General features: G+C 41.8%; 1 protein-coding gene across 6 annotated transcripts in view; it reads right to left on the bottom strand.

The window, feature by feature from the left end:
* The window catches only part of PLEKHG1 (pleckstrin homology and RhoGEF domain containing G1), a 190,795-nt gene that overhangs the window by 138,789 nt on the left and 27,519 nt on the right, over positions 1–24,487 (bottom strand). The window contains exon 1 of one of the 6 annotated variants that reach the window (XM_053292295.1): positions 7,297–7,352. The exons of the other annotated variants lie outside the window; for them this stretch is intronic. The gene's annotated coding sequence lies outside the window, so the exon portion shown is untranslated. Of the gene's footprint in view, positions 1–7,296; positions 7,353–24,487 lie in introns of those variants that run through there. 6 annotated transcript variants of the gene reach the window in all.

Below are 24,487 nucleotides of genomic sequence, written 5' to 3'. Positions count from 1 at the left end.
CTAGGTAGCATTAGGCAAGCTACTTCTTTCTCAGCCTCAGCTCACCATCAACAATATGTAGATACTTGCTTATCTTACAGTGTTGCTGTAAGGAAAACAAGATAATATATGTGATGAACTTTGAACACTCAAAAGCACATCAACAAATGCTAAATATTATCAAAATAAATAATTCCTCTGTCCAAGATGTTGCATTTAAACACATTTTCTAAAATGTGACTATTGGATTAAGAAGTTGAACAATATTGTTTTTGCATCTGTTACTATATGTTAAAATATTACTGCTACTAGATGTTAAAATATTACTAATTATCTCAAAGCTTTCTGAATAAATCAGACATAGGCTCCATAGAAACAAGTGTAAATTTTAAAGTTATGTTCAGTGTTGGCAAGCAAGAGAACAAGGAAATGAGGGAATGTTTGGCTTGGCATTACACAGGGTTATGCATGAGCAAAGATCTATTTAAAACTTGCTAGTATATCACTGTAACGTTACAATCTGGCTCTTTGCTGACTCATTCATTCTACCTACCTACTTAAGGGAATGATTCAAATACAGGTGAAACTCGGAAAATTAGAATATCGTGCAAAAGTCCATTAATTTCAGTAATGCAAATTAAAAGGTGAAACTGATCTATGAGACAGACGCATTACATGCAAAGCGAGATAAGTCAAGCCTTAATTTGTTAGAATTGTGATGATCATGGCGTACAGGTCATGAAAACCCCAAATCCACAATCTCAGAAAATTAGAATATTACATGGAACCAAGAAGACAAGGATTGAAGAATAGAACAATATCGGACCTCTGAAAAGTATAAGCATGCAAATGCATTCAGTACTTGGTTTGGGCCCCTTTTGCAGCAATTACTGCCTCAATGCGGCGTGGCATGGATGCTATCAGCCTGTGGTACTGATGAGGTATTATGGAAGACCAGGATGCTTCATTAGCGGCCTTCAGCAATTCTGAATTGTTTGGTCTCATGTCTCTCATCCTTCTCTTGGCAATGCCCCATAGATTCTCTATGGGGTCAGGTCAGGCGAGTTTGCTGGCCAATCAAGCACAGTACACTGTATACTTTTCAGAGGTCCGATATTGTTCTATTCTTCAATCCTTGTCTTCTTGGTTCCATGTAATATTCTAATTTTCTGAGATTGTGGATTTGGGGTTTTCATGAGCTGTACGCCATGATCATCACAATTATAACAAATTAAGGCTTGACTTATCTCGCTTTGCATGTAATGCGTCTGTCTCATAGATCAGTTTCACCTTTTAATTTGCATTACTGAAATTAATGGACTTTTGCACGATATTCTAATTTTCCGAGTTTCACCTGTACATACATTTGTGAGCCTAGTGAAGTCAGTAGGATTACATCAGTGTAAGTAGCCCTTTAATCATCTTGTGAAACTACCAGGAGTACCACAAAATAAGGCACACATTGCAAACTGTTTTGCATTAAAAGGAGCAGGAAGCTTCCAATCAGTTTTCTCAAACTTGCCAGTGACAATCGAGGACAGAATCATGGACGACAACATGGGGAAAATACCTGAACAGGAGGAGGATGTTGAAGCCAACAGGTTTCTGTACTGTGCTTTCCATCCTTTGATTTATCAAATTCAGGAATGTTGTTATGGAGCTAGACTCCAACAATGACTGGGCTAAGTATGAGCAGTCTTGTGGGTAGAGAGCAGCAGCTTGATCCTAAAGTTCTATGAGGATAGCTATATCTCACTTCCAAGTGTGCTTTGAATCACATCCTTAGTCAGGATGGATCACATCCTTAGTCCACCTTGCCCATGGACTCAGGAAAGTCCCACCTTGCCCAAGGACTCATACAGTCAGTGCACATTATTTTATCTTAACTCCCATTTGCGTGAAGTGAGAACAGCAGCAACTTCTCTCATGACAGCTATTATGAGGGTGAATATAATAAAGGCTGTAGAGCACTATTCAAAGTTAAAAACTTAAAATCCTATATAATTTATTCATCATAGAAATGAAATACTAGCCACCATTTAATTAAAAAAAATCCAAACATCTGCCTTCAGAGTTGAAAGTGGTTTAAAATAGAATAGATACAGAACTACTGGTAGATTGGCAAGGATTTCTGACTCCAAATAGATCTGGTCTCAGTGTTCCTGAAAAAAATATAAATATTAATCAGTTCCCTTTAACCAGGTCTTTATGCTGCTGTGCTTGTCAGTTTTAAGGGTTGTGCGAAGACTCCCTGGCCTGAGCTACTCAGAAACATAGATCTGTACTTGTACAGACAGGTTAACACAGCATAAGCTACACTGGGTAGTAGGTCACTGGGTACCTCCCAAGTCCCTATAGGGGTTCTGGTTAGTGAGCCCACCTACATCCAGTTCTAATTAGTGAACCTCAGGAGTACATTAACAATCAACAAGAGTGAAGTCTGCCCGCCTCTGGTTTTAAAAGAAGGAACATTGCTTACATATATACCATCATTCTACTTTTGCCTCTGGTAAAGATTGTTCGGAGTTTTGTACTTCAAATTAAATTTAAAAAAAAATTAAACGCAATCCCCATTTGACGAAAAGCAACATAACAGTGACGTAAAAAGTAGTACGTTTACATTATGGAATTCTAGATTGGACTTGCAAATCAATTTTGAGTTTTATTCAGTTTGGTACATCTTATACCTCTATTTTGGGGTTTTTTTGTTTTTGCTTTTTGCTTTAAAATGAGGATGAAGAGATAAGGACTCAAAAGGATCAGTCTGAGCTCACCACCTACTCCAGCTCTGTCTCGGTCAGTCAGAGGGCATTTCAAGAAACAATGCTCTGAACTACAGCACAATTGGGAAGAATTTTTTCTATTGATAGAATGAAACCACATAGGACAAGGTTTGAAAGATAGACTTTTGCCACTGGTGTGCTTCCACATTATACAAAAGAATAGAATGAGTCATGCCTATTGGACAAAAAGGTTTCAGGGGATAATATCAGCCAGGTCAAAGTGACTCACAATAGCACTATAGAAGGCAGGGCACACAGATTTCTGCATACCCCATTGCCCTCTGCACGATTTCTTCAATGCTGGAAGTGGTCAAGAGAACTGGCCCTTATTGTAATTTTAACTAGCATACTGTGATATGCTAATGGCAGCAGCAGCAGCGGGGGTGGGGGGCAGGGGAGAACCTAGTCATTAAGGTAGGAGCCTCCCCAACGCTTTCCTCCATGCCAACAGGCTTGAGTATTTACCCACGCCTGCCAGCATGGAGGAAAACAGAGAGGGGAGGAAAAGCAGAAAAGCAGGGTGAAAGGCAGAAAGCAGAAAAGGAAGGGCAAAAAGCAGAAGCAAGAGGCAGAAAGAGGGACAGAAGGGAGAAAGCCGGGATTGCATTGCCCCTCCCACCGAACAAACAAGCTACTAAAAAATCAGATTCACCAGCAGCCAAGGAAACCTCCAGGGGCAGGGAGCTTCCTCCAGCCATTCCCACCCCTGCGTGTAACTTCCTCTTTTGGTCTGACTGGCTGGAAGAACAAGTGCTACGCAAGCTGCTCCAGCCAGTCTGATTCCTAGGGGGCTCCTCCTGGCACTGCCCCCAGGAAGAAGGGGGAAGTGTGTAAACAACATACTCCTTGAAGCAACCAGGAAGTGTATTTTTTACCCATTATTTTAGTTCTTCCTGTGGGGGATGTGCCAGGTGGAGCCCACTAGGAATCCGACTGGCTGGAGCAGCTTGAGTAGTAGTTGTTCCAGCAAGTAAGACCAAAGAAGAAGTTACAGACAGTGGGAGGAGGGGCTGAAGGAAACTCCCTGCTCTGGAGGTTTCCCTGGCTGCTGGTAAGTCTGATTGATCTTTTACTAGTTTGTTTATTCTTGTCCCCTCCTGCCCTTACTGACCAGTCACCACTAGCTAATGGACAATATTTGACATTGCACCTGGGCAAGAACTCTCTGAACTTCAAGCATTTTTGCTAATATATAGACTGGAAATGCAAGCACAGTTTCTGTGCCAAATCAAAGTAACAAGACTATTTGGGTGTTAGGCTAGCACTGCAGTAGATTGCCCCCATCTTAAGTGTCTATTAGCACAGCAAGGCTCTAGATTAAGAACTCAGAAGAACAGAAATAATATACAAATAGTTTTCCATACCTAATTGTATTATCTTTCCTCTCATTAAATCCACAATGCTTGACTTGACTTAAAGTCATTTAATTAATCTATATTACATGCACTGAAAGAGCATGGAATTCAACAAATTTAACAACCAAAAATTTAATTTAATACATTTTAACAGCCATGAAATGTAGGCAAATGCACTTAGGAGCAGGGAAATGTACCTAGCCATAACAAGAGAAGCCACAGTAGTTGAACACACTTTGAGAGGCAATGTGCAGACATTCACGTGTGCTTATTGTATTGCAAATATTTATAAGACATTTCTTGCAAAAAAGATGCTTACAATATGTCATCCAATTAAAAACATACAACTGAGAAAGCAAGCCTACCAGAGCACTGCAAAAACCAGTGAAGATCATTGAAGAAGAATAGTAAAACCACAGATTGCTCACTAAATGCTTTAGAGAACAAAGATATCTTGGATTATGTGGATTATGCAGAAGGGATTCCCTGCTCATTAGTATAGTTGAAATATCAGTAAGAAAATCCTCATGTCTCAGCCCTAATATTCTGCCTTAAATCTCAAAACTAAGGCCTACTCCCCAGTTCATGAGAAACTGCAAGTTACGTTATTTTTGTCATCACCTCCTTATTTTGGCAGGACATGCTTATGCTATTTCCCTTTCAGACCCAGAGAATCACCCAAGGAATGAACACACAGAGTACTACTAAATAAACCTATGGACAACAATGTGCAAATACATCAAAATGATATTTTAACTTTGTTATGTCCTGCAGTGTGGGTGTCCCTCTCAGCAATAATTGATCACCAAAATGTAGGCATTCTTCCAAAGCCAAAGAATTACTTGCTTTTACCAGGTTTAATTTTCATTGTTGTCTCCATAAGCACAGAGGGTGTTTTCTTTCTGTGCAATTTTATCGCAGTATACTTTCAACAAATGTCCTCTTGCCAAAGGGCATTCCAGTGGAACCCAAGCTGAAATACAACTTAACTATGCTTTGCGAGAGTTCTTTCCCATCCCCAGTCTGCACTAAGTACTAACTTGGGAAGCATGTTTGCTTCCCTACTAGCTCATTTACAAAGCTCTTCTCAGTTTTCCTTCACTCTCTTCAAATTGCTCACGCTTTCTCATGCAGGAGATTAGCACCAGTCATGCTGCTAACTCCATTTATGAGGCAGAGTTACATTACACAAACTCTGTCTTGAGAGAGAGAGAGAGAGAGAGAGAAAACGAACACAAACTCCCTAACTTTCTGATCTAGGAATTTCTCAAACTCACACATATCCACCCTCATATCCACACATATCCACCACTTACCAACTCTCCTGCAGTGACAACCCTTCCCCATAGTCATTTACATTAATGGCAATTCGTTTAAAACAAAAGCACATATAGAATTCATCATTGGCTAACCCAGACTGGCAGCCACCTGGCCAAGTTTTTGAACAGTTTGATGCGGGCGAGAGTTTATGTCAGCTCAGATAGGTCAAATTTGAAATGGCCTAATGTTCAGGGCGTTTAATAATGCTTTTAAAGGAATACCATCCCTAACATTGAGGCTGAGCATGTGCATACCACAAGCCAACTGGCAAAAGATGTAGCTGATTGGATGGAAACTGGCTGTGTGGACCCTGCTTAATCAACATTGGGTAGAAGTAGCCCATATTAAGTTCAGGAGGGCAGGTTCACAAGTATGCAAATATGGCCTTTAAAGTTGATTGTAGGTAGGCTTATATCCACTTTAAGCACTTGAGGTGAACAAGGTTGTTTCGGAGTCTTAGGGATGTTTCACTTTAAACACAGCTGGGGAATTCTTAGAAGCCAAGTGACAAGTAGGGATGTGCATGAATCAATTTTTTCAATTTGATTTGTGCCCGGATCTAATTACCCCTGATTTGTTTTGTGTCAGAATCTGTCCCCCAAATCACCCCAGATTCTATTTGGATTTCATTTGCATTGATTTGGACCACTTATAAAGGTCCTAGGGGCACCAAATTTGGGTGGTGGATAGATCCCCATGGGTGCCACCTACCACCCAAATTTCAAGGCAGTGGGGCACTTGGTTGATTTTTAATGATTTTTTTAGTTTTTACTGATTTTGTATATTTCTGTCATTGGAAATAATGGGGATTCAAAGTCGCCCTGTCATACTCTAACATGGATCCCCAGCTTTCATTAAAAAAAAAAAAGAAAGCTAACCTCTAGCCCTTGTAGAAGTGGCGTTATAGAGCAAAATGTGCAGTCACTATTTTTCAAGTGTTTTTCAAATAACAGGAGGAATCAGAATCTCGAATAGATTCGAATCGAATCTGGCGCAATTTGATTCAAACCCGAATCTAGCCAATGGACCACGGGGTGATTTGTTCTGTCTCCAAATCACCCAAATCATCTAGAATTGGGTGCAAAGCGATTGGCACATCCCTAGTGACAACTCTGGACTGAAGTCTAACGCACAGCATGATACACAAGTCTGTAGATTCTTCCTTGTTTCCAGGAAATGGTACAGTTTACAGTTTCTATATTACATTTACTCAATACTTGGTGCCCTGAAATTTTCTCCAGTGCTATATAAATACTGGGGGAACTTCTAATAAAAGTTCTGCAAATGTGTTATTTCTAACTAAGCCTTACAAAGTCACATATAGCACGTCAGTTGACAAACATAGCTACATTATGTAATGCAACACTGTATTAATAAACAATCCACATATTCCTGCCAAGACACTTCAGGGTAGGTCCCCTTTAAACATGACTCATGCGCACATTATGCAATTAAAACTAGGTCATTGGGAGCAGCATGGTTTTGAGCCAAGGAACCAATTAGGAAAACACATTATAGCAGAGAGGTGGGATCATGTTCTGTTGCCGGAAACACATGCAGCAACTTATTCTAAAGTCAGGAAAAACCTCCCCTTGTTCAGAAAATCATTCCCTACTAGATTACTAAATAGCAAAAGATTACTGCTGACAGAAGAGCACATAACCATCTCAAAATGCCTTCTAGTAACATTTACAATAAAGAGGGCAAGATTGCTCATTCTCTGCCTCCCATCCATTATACTATAGAAACACAAATGGTTTGCTTTCAGTAGTATAGCCACTTTATGCCTTCACAGGTCTGGGTAAAGAGCATTGTGTTTCTCTGTAGGTCTTCATCAGAGCAGATGTTTCTTGCCATACCAGCAGCAGCATGTCTCAGAAGGAAGACAGACTTCTTGTAGGCTGTAATGTACAGATTTCAGTCTCCATAGCTATTGTGGTTTGTGGGGGCTTTTCTGCCGAGTCTGCAGCTTGCTGAGAACCACAGCAATGACCTACAATGTGGAAGGTAGCCATTCAGTCAAAAGCTGTCATTTTCCCAAGACTATCCTAGCCAGAAGTCTCTAATCATCTATGAAGATGAAAACAAGCTCTATTTCCTAAGTGTGGAGGGCTGTAGTCATTTCAAGCTAATTAACACTGACAATATTGCAGATTTTCATTTTCATTAAAAACCCAATGTGCCCTTAGTTTTTTATAGCCATCTGTCTTTATAAAACAAAACATTCCATCAACAAACATGAGCCTCTTGGGGTGGGGTGCGGGGCTCACACTCGTGTTTAAAACTGTTTAAACCATGTTTGGCTTATGCATTCAAGATACAAAGAACTCAAGTCAGTTTGGGGAAATGTTTACAGAAGCCCATATCCTAGCCTATTTGTGTCCTCAAAATATAGCCAAGGTACAGGATTCATCTGAACTGCAGTTCAGCTGTATGTCCATCACATGTCACCAAGAGTTCCAGGGGCGCAGGGTGGTGGTGGTTAGAATTGCTCACCAGGATTACCAAAATACATGCCCCCAAGCATTGTCAGGAAAGGCTGTGGTCCCAGGACAGAACCAGTTAGGTTAAAAGCTGGTCCACAATAGAATATAGTGGATTATGTGTAGTGCCAGTAGGCAGAATCTGAAGATTACCAACTCTGCAGTTCCAATATTGAGAAGAGCTTTACGGATCAAACTTTAAATTTACTGTTGAGTTGACAACCCCAAAGCTCTGGGTGAGCTATTATTTTATTATTTATTTATTTATTATTTTTTATTATTAATTATTATTATTATTATTACATTTATATCCCGCTCTGCCTCCAAGGAGCCCAGAGCGGTGTACTACATACTTGAGTTTCTCTTTCACAACAGCCCTGTGAAGTAGGCTAGGCTGAGAGAGAAGTGACTGGCCCAGAGTCACCCAGCTAGTTTCATGGCTGAATAGGGATTTGAACTCGGGTCTCCCTGGTCCTAGTCCAGCACTCTAACCACTACACCACGCCAGCTCTCATATGGGTGAGCTATATATGTTGGGTGAGTGTATATTTTTTAAAGTTCCCATTGATAGGTTAGGAGGTCATCCATGATAGTGTGATACTATCTGGGATACCTTTGAGCTTGTTGAGGCTGATGATGTGGACAGGATTCTCACCAACATGGGCACAGCGACTTCTCGCCTGGACCCTTGTCCCTCCTGGTTCATTAGGGCTGGGAGGGGGAATGTTCTCTCTTGGCTTTGGGAGACAGTTAATTCCTATCTTCGGAAGGGGTTTGTTCCATCAGCCCTTAAAGAGGTGGTGGTTTACCCTCTTCTGAAGAAGCCTTCTCTCAACCCTGATAATCTGGATAACTATCATCCAGATTATAAATCTCTAATCTTCCTTTTCTTGCTAAGATTTTGGAGAAGGTGGTTTGTGCTCAGTTGATGAAAGTCCTAGAGGAAACGGATTTCCTGGATCCTTGCCAGTCAGGTTTTAGGCCACAGCACTGAAATGGTGGCATTGGTAACCCTGTTGGATGACCTGTATCGTAACGTTGATGTGGGGTTACATAAAGCCACTGGGCCTGGTCATCCATCGGTTTGGGGTAAGTTTTCATCAATATGATGATGATACTCACCTTTATATCTCTACCCCTAGCCAAACCGGTGATGCCATCCATGTGCTGGCTCAGTGCCTAGAGGCTGTCAGGGCCTGGATGGGCCAAAACAAACTCGGGCTTAATCTTTCCAAGACTGAGTTGCTCTTGTTCAGTTTGCAATCTGGCCAATTGCCGTGTGTGAGTTTATCTCTTGAAGGGGTTGCGCTTCCCTTGAGAGACAGTTTGTGATCTGGGGTTCCTTCTGGACTCGTGGCTCCGGCTTGAACAGCAAGTGCAGGCCATGGTCAGGGGTGCCTTTGTCCAGCTTTGGTTAGTTCACCAGTTACGGCCTTTTCTCAACTGGCAACCCCTGGCAATAGTAATTCATTCCTTTGTTACCTCTTGTTTTGATTACTGTAAAGCGCTCTACCTACGGTTGCCTTTGAAAATGATTCAGAAGTTTCAACTAGTCCAGAATACAGCAGCCAACCTCTTCATGGGTGGCCATAGATTTAATAATGTCAGACCTCTTTTATGCTTGCTGCACTGGTTGCCTGTTTGCTTCCAGGTCCAATTCAAAGTGCTGGTTCTCACCTACAAAACCCTTATGGGCTTAGCACCTGTATATTTGCCCCCTGCTAACTGGGCAAAGAGGCACCTTTTACCGTGGTGATTCTCTTTATTTAGCAGGGAGAGAGTAACTGGCCCTCTCCACCCCCAGCACAGTACTTCCAGTGACTGTTGCTGGTGTCTATCTTATGTTTCATTTTAGAATGTGAGCCCTTTGGGGACAGGGAGCCATCTTATTTATTTATTCTCTGTGTAAACCGCCCTGAGCCATTTTTGGAAGGGTGGTATAGAAATCGAAATAATAATAATAATAATATCTCCAGGATCGCCTCTTGGTCAGTTGTATCCCATCCTGTAAGGTCTTCTCAGCTGGCTCTCCTTAGTGTCCCAGGCCATGGTGTAGTGAGTGGAGACAGGGCCCACAGGAGCACCTTCTTTGGAACACTCTTTCCCCCAGATTCATTCCGTCTAGCTACTTTTAAAGACCTTCTTAAGACCTACTGATTTCGCCAGGCATTTGCCCTTTGTTTTTATAACTGGTACTGGTATTGTTGTTCACCGCCTAGAGTCTTTGGAGGAGGCGGTATATAAGAAAATTTTAATTAATAAATAAATCTTGAAGTTCATGTAAAGTGAACAAAATTGACAAAATAATCCAACAGCAGCCAGTTACAATTTTTGTTGTCCAACCCGCCATACATATCAGAAATAAATCTTGAAATCATATCCAAGGCAGGGCCAACATCTGTGGTCAGCATTGCTGGACAGCTGGCCCAGGACCCTCAGAAGGGCTCAGAGCTGATCTGATACCACTTGGGTACCCCCACAGCCTTTGTGCAATGGCGGTGGAGCAATTCTCCCAGGTCCACTGAGGAAGTGCTCTGTGGAAGGCAGCTTTGCAGAGAGCCACCTGGAACCAGTCTTGATCCCAAAGTAGAGATAAGAAACACACAGCCTCAGGCTCCCATCCACCTTGACATGGCCTCAATCCTCCTCCACCCAGTCCTATTCTGATGCAACTTTGGCCACATGTATGAGCATCAGTCTACTCACAAACACAGTCTTCAAATCTGATCACACAGCACAGGTCTCTGCTACAGCCATGTGTCTAAGCTATTTTGACATTGTTCTACCCACAAATGGTCAATACTGTATGTTAGTCAGATGTAATACACCTCAGGCAAAGCCAGGTTTGTCTTATTTTAGAATTGTGCAGTGCCTGCTGCTAAAGATACTGTTATTCAGACCAGCAACTACCTGTTATATGGGTCAGAAGAACAAATGCTCCTCAGAGGTCAGGAGTAACATTGATTGATTAAGTGCCGCCAAGTTGGTGTAGACTCTTAGTGACCACATAGATAGATTCTCTCTAGGATGATTTATCTTCAACTTGGCCTTTAAGCTCTCTCAGTGGTACATTCATTGCTGTTGTAATCGAGTCCATCCACCTTGTTGCTGGTCGTCCTCTTCTTCTCTTTCCTTCAACTTTCCCCAGCATTATGGACCTCTCAAGGAAGCTGGATCTTTGCATCATGTGTCCAAAGTATGATAGTTTGAGCTTGGTCATTTGTGCCTCAAGTGAAAATTCTGGATTGATTTGTAACATAGAGAGTAATTATTTACCACATGGTACATCTTTGGTGGATCCTGGCAGGTGGATATAGTAAAGTAGTTTCCCTTGGTACACAACAGCAATTTTGGAAGTTAACCTACAAATGAACTCAAAATAAGATCAAGTGAAAAATAAATTTAGCCTCTTCTGTGGAGATTTCACTCTAATTGGAGACCCTCCATGCTGATACAGTTTTAAAATACTAAATAAAAACATGTGTTGACATTCCTCTGATTAGGTTGTTTGCTCAATTTCTTCCATAAAAATGTATAGAAAAATATTTACTTTTAAATAAAGTAGATTTATTTACTTACTTATTATTTAGTACTTTATTTACTTATGTATTTACTTATTATTTAGAGAGCCAGCGTGGTGTAGTGGTTAGAGTGCTGGACTAGGACCAGGGAGACCTGAGTTCAAATCCCCATTCCGCCATGAAACTAGCTGGGTGACTCTGGGCCAGTCACTTCTCTCTCAGCCTAACCTACTTCACAGGGTTGTTGTGAAACAGAAACTCAAGTATGTAGTACACTGCTCTGGGCTCCTTGGAGGAAGAGCGGGATATAAATGTTAAATAATAATAATAATAAGTAGTAGTAGTAGTAGTATTTACTTAGTAAATTCATTTACTTAGAGTCAAGGCAAATACAAGTTTTTTTTCAGAAAGAACCCTGATGTCAATATTTTCCCCTCCAAAATGATACTTCAGCTAATAAATAGTATTTAGTCACTGTTTTTAAATGGTTTAAAAACCATTGAGTTTCACTTCCTCACTTCCATCATAAAATTCTGGCCAAGTATCCGGTATATGTTGAAGCTGCTCCATGTATTTCTATAACAGGAGAGAGCAGGCTTCCTATAGCACCAGCCTAGCTGTTAAAATATAAGCACTTGCCACACAGCAATCCCCATTCATTTCAAAAGCTGTCGTGAACAGCTGGTACCTGGCTCAGGGATGGATTAAAGGAGAGGCAGGAGAGGCAGCTGCCTTTGGAGGCAAAATTCCCCCAGCGGCAAATTTTGGAAATAAACTGGTGTGCCTGACTGAGATTTGTGTTTGCCTATGGGCAGCAAAAAGGCTAATCCACTCCTGACCTGGCTAGCTGTTCAGCCTGATCCATAGACATGTATGTGCTTTGATCTATACATTGTACAGTTCTTAGGTGAACAGACTACTTTTTTCACCCCAATGGAGGTGGAAGCTCCAACAAACATCCCTTCATGTATGTGAAACTGCCACTTCAATTTAAGTGACCAGGGAAGACCTGGGATGGGAGGGTGCACATAGTGCCTGCAAGGAATCTGCCAGGGATGCCACAGATAGCTGTGATTTGCAGTTTCCCATGAATTGTGCATGTTCTTTTTTATGGACAAGTGTTCCAGATCACAAAAGAAAAGCATTCAGAAAGTTGGAACAAATATCCAAAAATCTTCAGATAGTTCCAGAATATCTCAAAGGACAAAGGCACGTGGGGCCTGGGGGGAATTGATATTTTCTAACACTGTAGGACTCCGAGTTGTGCTTTGTCTGGGAATACTATCAGTGATCAGGATCTAGACAAGCACTATGCAAGCGTAAGACAAGAAAATATACACCTATGAGCAGTTTGCTCTGCTGCTGCACAATGTTGCTCAGTCACTAGCAGAAGGAGAGCTTAAAAGCATCAGTAGCTATCTTCTCTGGGATACTGTGCAAGGAGCAGCACAACTCACTGTTCCATTGTTCCAGTGAACCCTTTCCTGATAGCTCAAGAACTAGTCTGAAAGGCAGCACCCTTACAATACGTCCTCTCACAAGGGCATCATGGGGGCTAGATCCTTCTCAGTGCTGCCGGTGGGGATAAAAAGTGGCAACTGAGTACACAGACATAACTATGGGAAGCTGCAGAGAAAGGATTCGACCCAAGACACATACTTTCCAATGGCGAGCCTGAGGATAGTTTTAAACCACTTCAAAGCATCCATGTCCCACATGGTGCTCAGTTTATAGGACATTGAAATGTACTTCAAATAGTTTTTAAATTGAACAGGTTAATGCTTCTGCACCTAGTCACAGCTTTGCCCGTTTTTAAATATGTATGTGTGCCAGAATGGATTCAGATCTGCATGGCAAAACCATACCATGAGCCACTGTGGTGTACTGGTCATTAGAGTATTGGATTAGGAATACCTCATAGGGTATGATGAGAAAGCATTAGCTTAGTGAACTATATTTAGGTAAAATGAATGATAATATCCAAAATGTGAAGTGCATTTAAACACCATCTTATGTACATATATGCACTAAATCTACACTTGAAGGTACACTAAATCTACACTTGAAGAGCTAGATGGAATTTTACAAACACTTGTCCAACTAGATCGTATTTAATTCTATAGGCTTAGCCTGTATTACTTGACTGGTGCCATGACCAATATTTAGCTACAACTTAATGCTTGCTAACAGATGCAAGATTAAGCTTAAAATCTTGTGGGGCCAGTATTGAACATTTAAAGGGGCACTCAAGAGTTGTAAAGCATAGATAACCAATCTTTATCATCGTGCCCCACGTTGCCATTTTCAATCAAGGGAGTGCAAGTTATTCTTACCGTAAAACAGGAAGAACTTAAGACATTAGCCATCTACTCAAAAAGACAGCCAAGTTACACCCAGGTTCTCAAGTGCACATGTAGACACATTTACAAATCCTCCTTATTACATGTTTAGTCTAGGAGCAAAAAATATCTAGCCATTGCTTACAAGATGTGTCAACATATTTCCACAATTATTCTTTCTATTCATCCAAGTTTTAATATAAGAAGATTGCAAGGGAGAGATTCTAGTTAATTTTAAAAGTTGACGACAGCAAGGCAGTTAGTTCATTCAGTGAGGGAACAGGCATTACAAGGGAAACACAGGGTTCAAAATCCCGTGTAGTGAGGGGTTGGGGCACTTGCAAGAGATGAGCAAGCAGAGTACAGATTCCTTAGGAATCTGGGGAAACTGGACAAATTCATGGAGGACAGATCTATCAATGGTTACTAGTTTGGTGGCTATAGGCCACCTCCAGCTTCAGAGGCAATATGCCTCTGAATACCAGTTGCAGGGGAGCAGCAGCAGCAGCGAAGGTGTGCCCTCACATCTTGCCTGTGGGCTTCTCAGAGGCATCTGGTGGGCCACTGTGGAGAAGAGGATCCTGGACTAGATAGGCCTTGGATCTAATCCAGCAGGGCTGTTCTTATGTTCAGAGGGTGCCAATGCAGACTGCACACAGGCAAAATGTCACTTCCTTGATTGGGTCCCTCTCCATAGAAAGGAGACAATCTAGTAGTCAAGGAAGCAGGTTTTCCCCTTGCAATAATGTTTTTTTCTTCCTTAAATGCAATTTTGTGTGTTTGGCAACCATTCATTTATATGAGAACATGTAGAAGATTGCGCTTGGGAACTGTTGGAAGGAAGGCTAAAGCCGTCCCAAACAACCACAATTTGTTGAGTAGATACCTCCTCCCTACCCCCGGATTTGTCCATTATTAAACATTTATACTCTGCTTTCCACCAAAACATACATAATAAAAGACATGAGTAAATGGCTCTCTGTCCCATTGACCTCATCATCCTAAAAAGGCACAAAATAGACACCAGCAACTACTGGGAGTGATGCACTGCTGAACTGAAGAGAGACAGTTGCTCTCCCCCTGCTAGATATAAGAGACACGTCACCTTAAAAGATGCCTCTTTGCATCTTTAGCAGAGGCTACAGACCATTTATTGTGTCCTACAGAATTTAATGGCATCAATTGAAAATCCAGCCTACTTCTAACCCTTTCCAGGTGACACTTCTTGGGCTCCATCCTATGCATGCTTACCTAGCAGTAAGCCTCATGGAATTGGCTCTCCAGCTGTGGTTGAACTGCAACTCAATTCAGCCCACCACAACTTCTTGTGGGCAGGGAGGGGGATGATGCGAGTTACAATTCAACATCAGCTGGAGAGCCAGGTTTGCCTACCCCTGGTCTAAACAGTCTCCTTAGAATGTGATAAAACCTCAGGAGCCAAATTTTATCAATGCAGATTATATTTTGATCTATAATCTTACTACAAAAAAAGATGTGCCGAAAAAGATACAAGCAGATGAGCACAAGAAAATAATTTTGACAGAGAACTACTGAAATTGGAGAAAGGTCATTTCTAGGAGGCATAGGATCCTTATACGACAGGGGTAGACAACCAGAGGCTCTTCAATCGCCTGCGGCTGGGAATGATGGGAGCCAACAACAGCTGGCGAGCCTCAGGTTAGCCACTCTTGCTGTATGGCTTGACAAGGCTCCGTTTCTTTGCTCTCTCTCCTTGAACACATGTGCAGACAGCACACCAGGGCCATCTGTGCACACTTTCCATGTTTCCATCCAGATGTCAGTGTGCAAGTTACTCAAGCTCCATGGACACAAATGAGGGGAGGAATAGTTCTACTAAGCACTATGGCAATCTCCCCATGTGAACTCTGCCTGCACTACTCCATCCTCAGGTTGTTGTTTTTAATAGCTCTGTATTAATATTTGAATGGTACAATATTTTGACTCCCCCTATACTTGAGACTCACTCAGTATCTTTTCTAAAAATATGTACACATTTACTGCACAGGAACACAGTGAAAAAATGCATATGACCACACAGCTGTAACTTCAAAGAAATATCAAGGATGTGTTATTTTTTGAGACTAGCTTGGGGATACGGGGAGTTGTCACCCTACAGGACCTGTGGACTAGCCACACCTGTATCTAGAAAACAATGCAAGCAAATGTACCCGTTTCACCTCCATTGAAAAAGCTGTCTTGAAGACAGTTTTGGCGGCATACAGGATGCTTAATACAAAACAACAGATGTGCAATAATCACAAATGCCTATTCATTTCCTTTATGTCAGCAAATGCAAGCAGTCACTAATTAAGAATCTGTGTCTACTGGATACAAAAGGAAGCGTACACATTTCCCTGATCATTTGACCATAACAATAGAAAATGTCACAGGAAGAGGACAATCTACTTCCTTGCAACAGACAAGATGATGACATGTCTTAGCAGTGCTCCCACTTCTTATAATTGTTTAATAAAACTATATCTTTAGCAATATTTCCAGAATAAAAGGAAAGTCAGGACTCAAGTAACATTTTCAGATAGCCAGGCTGGACTCTCACTCCCTGTGTTTGTTTGCAATATTCTTTATGTTTATTTTTAAAATCCAATAATGATTTGTAAAAGTAGAAGACTCAGTCGTGGCTTTTGCCACTGTAGTGTATCTGTAAACTAAAAGCTCTTTGGAATGGAAGCAGAAAGCACATTGTAAGCGAGTTAATAAGAAAAAAACCTCAAAGATTTGCTGATTACCCATCAGTGAGTGACTTCAGAGCCATCGTCTCATACATACAATCGGTTGCATCCAGAGTACTGCTGGGTCCCCTTTCCCCACTACAGGAGCTCCCCAGGCCCTCTAAAAAGCCATTGCTTCAGACTGGGGAACATCAGACAATGGCATGAGATGCAGTGCAGGAGCCTTCAGAGGAAGCAGGGGAATATCCACAAACCATGAGTGCAATGGTGTTTCCCCTAGGAGTTCCCCTTGCTCCCCCGTCCCCCTGCAACACACACCATGCCACTGCTAGAGGTCCCCTAATCCTCAGCAACAGCTTTTTGGGTAGCTCAGGGAGCTTTAGTAAGGAGCAGGGGGCGGGGAAGGTGTCTGGTGGTGGCAGTACATGTTGTGCCAAAAGGAGTTGCTAAACCTAAGGACATGAAAGAAGATAAACAATTTACTCGCTGGTGAGCCATGTGTTACCTTCTTATTATACTTATACTGCATTTAACTAGATTAAATGTCTATCAGAGGCATAACTATAATAGGGCAAGGGGAGACAGTTGTCTGGGGGCCCACTGCCTTGGGGGGGGGGGCCCAGAGGCAAGTCACATGACTGATTCCCCCAGCTGCGCACCTGCCTGGGCTTCCTTCAGTTGTATTCATCCTCCGAAGTTGATGTGAGTGTTAAGACCTGGAGCTACCAGAACAGCATGTCTTTCTTTAGTACCATGAAATGACTTGCATCATCCACAATTTACAAAACCTTGTAAAAATAATTTAGGATGATGTTGTTCTATTGTGGCACATAGGAGACAGATAGATAGATATATCCCCTATGCTTTTTGTTACCACTATTCAGCCTCATTTAAGATTTCTTTACTTCATGAGATGAGCTTCAGTGAGTGGGGGGCCCATTTTAAAATCTTGTCTCTGGGCACACTCCAACTTTGTTATGCCCCTGATGTCTATATTATTAATCTGTGATAGAAGCAGAGGAAGACCAGCGGCAGCCTGGGTCCAGGCGGTCCCCTAGCCCCGCCCTGCACCTGATGCCAGACACTAAGCCCCGCCCCTGTGTCTGATGTCATATACAGGAGGTGGAGCTTGCTTGCAAATGGGGCTGCGCGGCCCCGTTTGCTAGCACAATCCCCAGCCAACGCTGCGTTCACAGGCCAGCCAGGAGTGACCCTCCCCGCGCAGCCCCATTTGCAAGCAAAGATTTTTCCCCTGGGTCTGCCTCTAGGACGCCAGGCATGGCCCCTGATGGGCGACAAACTTCAAACCAGTTTGCTCAATGGTGGCTCCACCCCTGTCTGTGATAAGCAAGTACCTGCAAAACAGGAAGTTCTCGGGGAGGTGTTGATACAGCCCTCAATGTGATCAAATGCAATAGCACTGACAAAAAAAGCTATCCCTACAACCCCATAGGCACATTTTCTAATGTAGAAGATTATCTATTATATACTGAAAGAAAAAAGTTAATTTAAGTAACCATGGAGAAGATAATACAATATTCTCAACCAACGTATTGACAACTGGAGATCATTAAAAATTAAATTAGAAAGTGCTTATCAGCAGTATCGCTGGCACCTGTAGCATGTGCAGAGGCCAGGTGGGTGACAGGGCCACTGCGACTTGCAGGATGCCAGGCAGAGTGCCACAGTGCGCGGCAGTTTGCAGGTGCTGGCGGTACCACTGGTAAGCACTTTATAATTTAAATTTTAAAAGTTGGCTCTCACTGCCCTTGCCCCCAACACCGCCTTCACTGACCACCACTGGCTACCTCTTTATGGCACTTGACTTTGGGAACAAAAGTAAGTTAAATATGTTTGATTCATGTTTATGTTATATCAAGTTATTACAGCCAATTAATATAAATTGTTCTAATTATCCACAAGTAAAAGCTGCAGTGTTATTCCTCAATTCTAAGACAGGTTTGGTAGAATAGGTACTGGGAGAAAATTTCAGTGATGGATACAAACACACACCCCTACCTAAGAGCACATAACAACTGTTATATATTGAGACATTTAAAAATAATAGGGGACTAGGCATGCCCATCTCTGTGTGCATGGTATCACAGGATTGGAATTCCAACATAATGAAATACATATTTTAGCTTCTATGTTATTATCCCACTCTTCCTTCAAGGAGCTCAGAGGGCAGTGTAAAAAGTACTCCTCCCCTTCCCCATTTTATCCTGACCACAACCTTTTCAGGTAGGTTAAACCAGAAGAGAGTGATTGGTCTAAGGCTACCCAGTGAGCTTCATTGAAGAGAGGATTTGAAGTCTGCACCTGGATCTCTCAAGTCCTAGTCCAACACACTAACCCAGGCTTCCCCAAACTGCGGCCCTCCAGAAGTTGCTGAACTACAACTTCAAGCATACCCAGCCACATAAAATTGTGTCTAGGGATGCTGGAAGTTGTAGTTCAGCAACATCTGGAGGGCCACAGTTTGGGGAAGCCTGCACTAACCATTACACTAGCTCTGATTAGGAAAACAGGTATCTGGGAAAACATCAAAATAATTACTGACATATTTTCAATTTAAAACTATCTGCATTATTGCATAAATTTTAAAGTATAATGGAGCAGAATAATACCTACAATAAAATTATTATTAATTAAGCACATTTTGGACCTACGGATTTCAGTGGGGGAGATTAAACATAACCATTCTAGTGAAAAACAAACTATACATCAGTTTCAACTGTATTCTGAGCTACATGATCTGGAGCAGGCACAACTGCAGCACTAAGAGAGGGAAAGATTTAGATTTTTCTGCAGTCACAGTCCTGATCCAGAAAGGACCCACCACACACAAGTGATTTCATGATGGAGAAAGCCCCCAGCTCAGTATCCAAAATACTCTGCCTGTAAACCAGAAAGCTGTCTTTTGCTGTGCCCAAGGGCCTGAGAGACAGTTATACTTTTCTTTTGAACAGCAAACTGCCATGGCAGCAACCTGAGTAGCACCACATTCTGAAGAGCTACTTGTGGTGGGTCTTTTTATTTTTAAAAGAGGGCATTTAGGCTTGGGGACATTTTCTCTTACAAAGTTCTAGCCCACTTTGTGCCAGGGCATTACTGATTTGCTTAACCATGGTTGAACAATCAAGAGCAGTTCCATTGGTAGGGTCACATGCTCCCTGGCGCCCCCACCACCTCTAGAAGGATAAGAACACAAGACCTGCAGCTTGCTCCCATAATCCACTCCGAACCATGTCGACACACTCAGTATCATAATTCTATCCACACCAGCTTTTCTGGTGCATATTCTGCAGCTTCTGAGCTATCAGTAAGACAAGGAATAAATGTAGAAGACAATCCTTAATGTGTTGAACAAGGTTTGCCCCCCAAAAGAGAGAGTCACTGGACTTCTCAGAATACATATTTGGAAATATTTGAGTAACTGCCAAGATCAGACATTTGCTTCTCTTTTACCAACAGGGTAAACCAACAACTCTCCAACAACAACCAACAACTTACCAACAACTCTCTTTTACCAACACGGCAGGGGGACTGAGCACCAACTGCTCATAATGGCTTCCATCAGAACACAACCCAGAACGAGGAGCCCAGTACCTGGAGAATTGTACTGCCACTGTACTGTAATCAGGAACAAGCATCAACTTTTGCACAGCAATCCCCATTTTTATTTTTCCATTACAAGAGAAATATAATCAAAGCCAGCATACATTTTGGCATGTTTTCTAACAGGAATTTGACTAAATAATTGTGGGTTATTTGGTAACACGGCACATGATTACAGTTCAGATTAAAACCATAAAAAGTCAATATCCAAGACAACCATAGAACAAAACCCATTTTACTCAAAATCCAAGTCACACTATTGATTTTTGACCTTCCACAGCAAGCAGCTAGTATTATAAAAATCAAGATCAAAGTGCAACTTAAGATCTGCCACAAATATTTCCTCCCCAAAATCTGTGTTATATACTGACAAAAGCACCCCAACTCTTCCAGACGGTATTGTACTTTTCACTATAAGCTGCCAGTTTGCAAGTAAACCACTAATTAAATAATGCACGTTTGCCTGCTGTGTGACACACATCAAAAACACCTTTACTTGTTACTTTGCAAATACAGCAGGCTCCTAAGCTAAAGTGAACTGTGTCCACAAGTAATGCAAATGCTCATTTGTCCAATGTATGCCTACTTATTAACACTACATATCATTTATTGAAACCTTTAACCTGTCTTATCCCTGAAGCCTTTATGAGTGGCTGAGTTTGTATAATCTCCTCAGGCCAGATGGACCAGTAACCATACATGTCACGTATAAGTTCCACCCTGGGCCTTTCCAGTGAATTTTAAGCATATAGTTTAGTTATTCAAAGAAAGCTATTTTGTGCTGCTGTTCTTCCATATCCAATATCCTGAGCTACTTCATACTTCTTAAACTTTAAAAAAACTACCATCGCTACCCATTACTTCTAAAAGATAGGCAGATATTATTGGTGGCTCGCTCAGCTTTGCAACGTCTTCTTTGTATTTGCACAAAAAATGACCATCTGCTTACCCTTATCAATCATCCTAGATTTATATATACATATATGTATACTAACATGCTGCTCTCAGCAGAGAGCAAAGACTGAAATGTGAAACACTTAGCCTCTTTCCCGAAGGATAACGTTTTTCAATTTCATTATACTGAATGAAGTTGGCAGGGCAGGGGGTGACGTTTGAGCCTTCTAAAGTAACGTGTGCCGTTGAGTTGGTGTCGACTCCTGGTGACCACAGAGCCCAGTGGTTGTCTTTGGTAGAATGCATGAAGGATTTACCATTGCCAACTCCCGCGCAGTGTGAGATTATGCCTTTCAGCAGCTTCCTATATCGCTGCTGCCCAATATAGGTGTTTCCCATAATCTGAGGAACATACCAGTAGGGATTCAAACTGGCAACCTCTGGCTTGCTAGTCAAGTCATTTCCCCGCTGTGCCATTAGGTGGCTCTTTGGGCCTTCTATGTATTAGTAATCCAACAATTTACCTGGCAGTGCTCATTGCCATTTACCCAGAGGAAGCACGTGAGGGGGGAAAGTAGGTGGAGCAGATCAATAGTCTCTTATGCCACATGGTTTCTGTGGGCTGCAGATATGCTAAAGCAGAGGTGGGGGAGGGGCAGAATGGATCTCCAATCACTCCAAGTCCTGACAGTGAAGGCAAGGAGTCAGCCACACTGGCTCAAGTTAGACATCATGGCAAATCATGCTGTATTTGAGAATCCAAACTTTCATTTTGGTTCAAACTTCCAAAATGTACAAACTATTATTTAAAGTGGCTCATCGATTTTCATCTTCCTAAGATATGTTCATAAGAACATAAGAACAGCCCTGCTGGATCAGGCCCAAGGCCCATCTAGTCCAGCACCAGCATCCTGTTTCGCACAGTGGCCCACCAGATGCCGCTGGAAGCCACAGGCAGGAGTTGAGGGCGTGCCCTCTCACCTGCTATTTCTCCCCTGCAACTGGTACTCAGAGGCATGCTGCCTTTGAGGCTGGAGGTGGCCCACAGCCCTCCGACTAGTAGCCATTGATAGACCACTCCTCCATGAAGTCATCCAAACCCCTCTTAAAGCCATCCAGGTTGTTGGCTGTCACCACATCCTGTGGCAGAGAGTTCCACAAGTGGATCACGCGTTGTATGAAAAAGTACTTCCGTTTGTTGGTCCTAGACCTCCTGGCAATCAATTTCATGGAGTGACCCCTGGTTCTAGTGTTGTGTGAGAGGGAAAAGAATTTTTCTTTCTCTACTTCATGCATGATTTTATAGACCTCTATCATGTCTCCCCGCAGTCATCTTTTTTCTAAACTAAAAGCCCCAGGTGTTGTAGTCTTGCCTCATAAGAAAGGTGCTCTAGGTCCCTGATCATCTTGGTTGCCCTCTTCTGTACCTTCTCCAGTTCTATAATGCCCTTTTTGAGGTATGTTGACCAGAATTGTACGCAGTACTCCAAGTGTGGTCGCACCATAGTTTTGTATAAGGGCATTATAATGTTAGCCGTTTTATTTTCAATCCCCTTTCTAATGATCCCTAGCATTGAATTTGCCTTTTTCACAGCTGCCGCACATTGAGTCGCACATTTCACAGCTGCCGCACATTGAACTTGAGTTCAAGTTAACATAAGAACATAAGAACAGCCCTGCTGGATCAGGTCCATGGCCCATGTAGTGCAGCATCCTGTTTCACACAGTGGCCCACCAGATGCCACTGGAAACCTACAGCAGGAGTTGAGGGCATGTGCTCTCTCCTGCTGTTACTCCCCTGCAACTGGTACTCAGAGGCATCCTACCTTTGAGGCTGGAGGTGGCCCACAGCCCTCCAACTAGTAGCTGATGATAGACCTCTCCTCCATGAAGTTATCCAAACCCCTCTTAAAGCCATCAAAGTTGTTGGCTATCACCACATCTTGTGGCAGAGAGTTCCACAAGGTGTTCCTTCCACAAGTTCCTTCCCATCTCCAGTATACAACAAGCTCTGGAGAAAAGGCAATGGACACAACTATGGCTTTCAGAAGAAGAATGGTTAAAATCTTAATAGGTCTTTTTGTTTTAAACTCTATTATTTATCCATTCAGACATCACACCAAACTGACAAAAAAAAGAACAAACTTTCTTCAAGCCATGGTTTCCATTCAACAGCTAGTTCATATATATATATATATATATATATATATATATATATATATATATATATATATGATAGCGATACAAATATAATGTGTAAGCAAATAATTAGCAGGGGAAACAAGCAACAGTCGTATCTAATTTAGACTACAGTGGTAAAAAGTAGTTAATGCAAATTGGATTATTAAATCTGCTATTTCAGGAGAACTTCTGGCTAAAAGATTGCATAACTTCCATAAAATGTGTGATGAATTACAATGATAATAATAATTCTGATTCTGTAGATCATAAGGCCTAATTCTCACCAGGCACAAATTATGGGAAGCATTCAATATGATATATGGGTACTGTAACCACAGTGCCTTCAAACCAGAAGGTTTGTAAACATAGTTGAACTTTCAGTTTCATTACTGAAACATTATGGCATCATGACTAACTAAGTTAATCAACAATTTTTCAGATCATAACAAGACATAATGGAGCTGGGTCCAGTCCAGCAAAACAAGTCACAGCAGCTACAAGAAAGCAGTGTCCAGTTGCAAGGAAGACTGTGTGACTAGAAAATGGGAAAGAGGAGATTCATGTCTACATGGCTTGAAGTGGAAGCCAAGCCAAGCCAAGCCAAGATGGACTCAAGGTCATGAGGAACTGGCTGCATCACCCAAGTGCTGCCCTAAAAGCACTACTGAAATCCCAAGAAAGGGCCAACATTGACCTCCCTAAGCACAACCACACATGCTTTGTATCAGAACCTCTTACACATGCCAAGTAATGTGTGTATGAATAGGCTGCAAGAACCACAATGGAACTTATTCCTGGCCAAGCGTGCATATGATAGCAGTCTGTGCTTTTCTTTTTCTAGTTACCACACTTTCGCAGCTATGCAGCCCCGCTACAGCACTACATGAATTCCCTGACTATTCATGGTTTTTTAGCTCTTATAGTTTATACTCATAGTATAGTATAAAAGTTTAATCTTGTGCTTTTATCATTTTAAAACAGTAATTTATAATCATCTTTTATTATAAATAGCATAATCTTAATTTAGCATCATTTAATAGTCTCTTATAATAAACTTTTATTGATAATTATATAATTTTGTATCTGGTTAGATTAGATTTTAACTATGCCACAGGTTCATAGCCTCATTGCTTAGGTCTTAAACCCTGCAGTTGTAGATTTCATAACTCTGCAGTGTTTCATTAGATACAGTTTTAGAGATTGCTATTGTTTTTATGTTATGTCATAAACTCTTTTGTCTTTTTAATGCTGGTCCAGGACTGTAATAAAGATGATTGATAGTTACCACACTGTGGAAGCG

The sequence above is a fragment of the Hemicordylus capensis genome, chromosome 1 (genome assembly GCF_027244095.1).
Source record: "Hemicordylus capensis ecotype Gifberg chromosome 1, rHemCap1.1.pri, whole genome shotgun sequence".
Lineage (NCBI taxonomy): Eukaryota > Metazoa > Chordata > Lepidosauria > Squamata > Cordylidae > Hemicordylus > Hemicordylus capensis.
The sequence above is the reverse complement of the archived record's forward strand: the minus strand, read 5'-3'. Positions and strand labels throughout refer to the sequence as shown.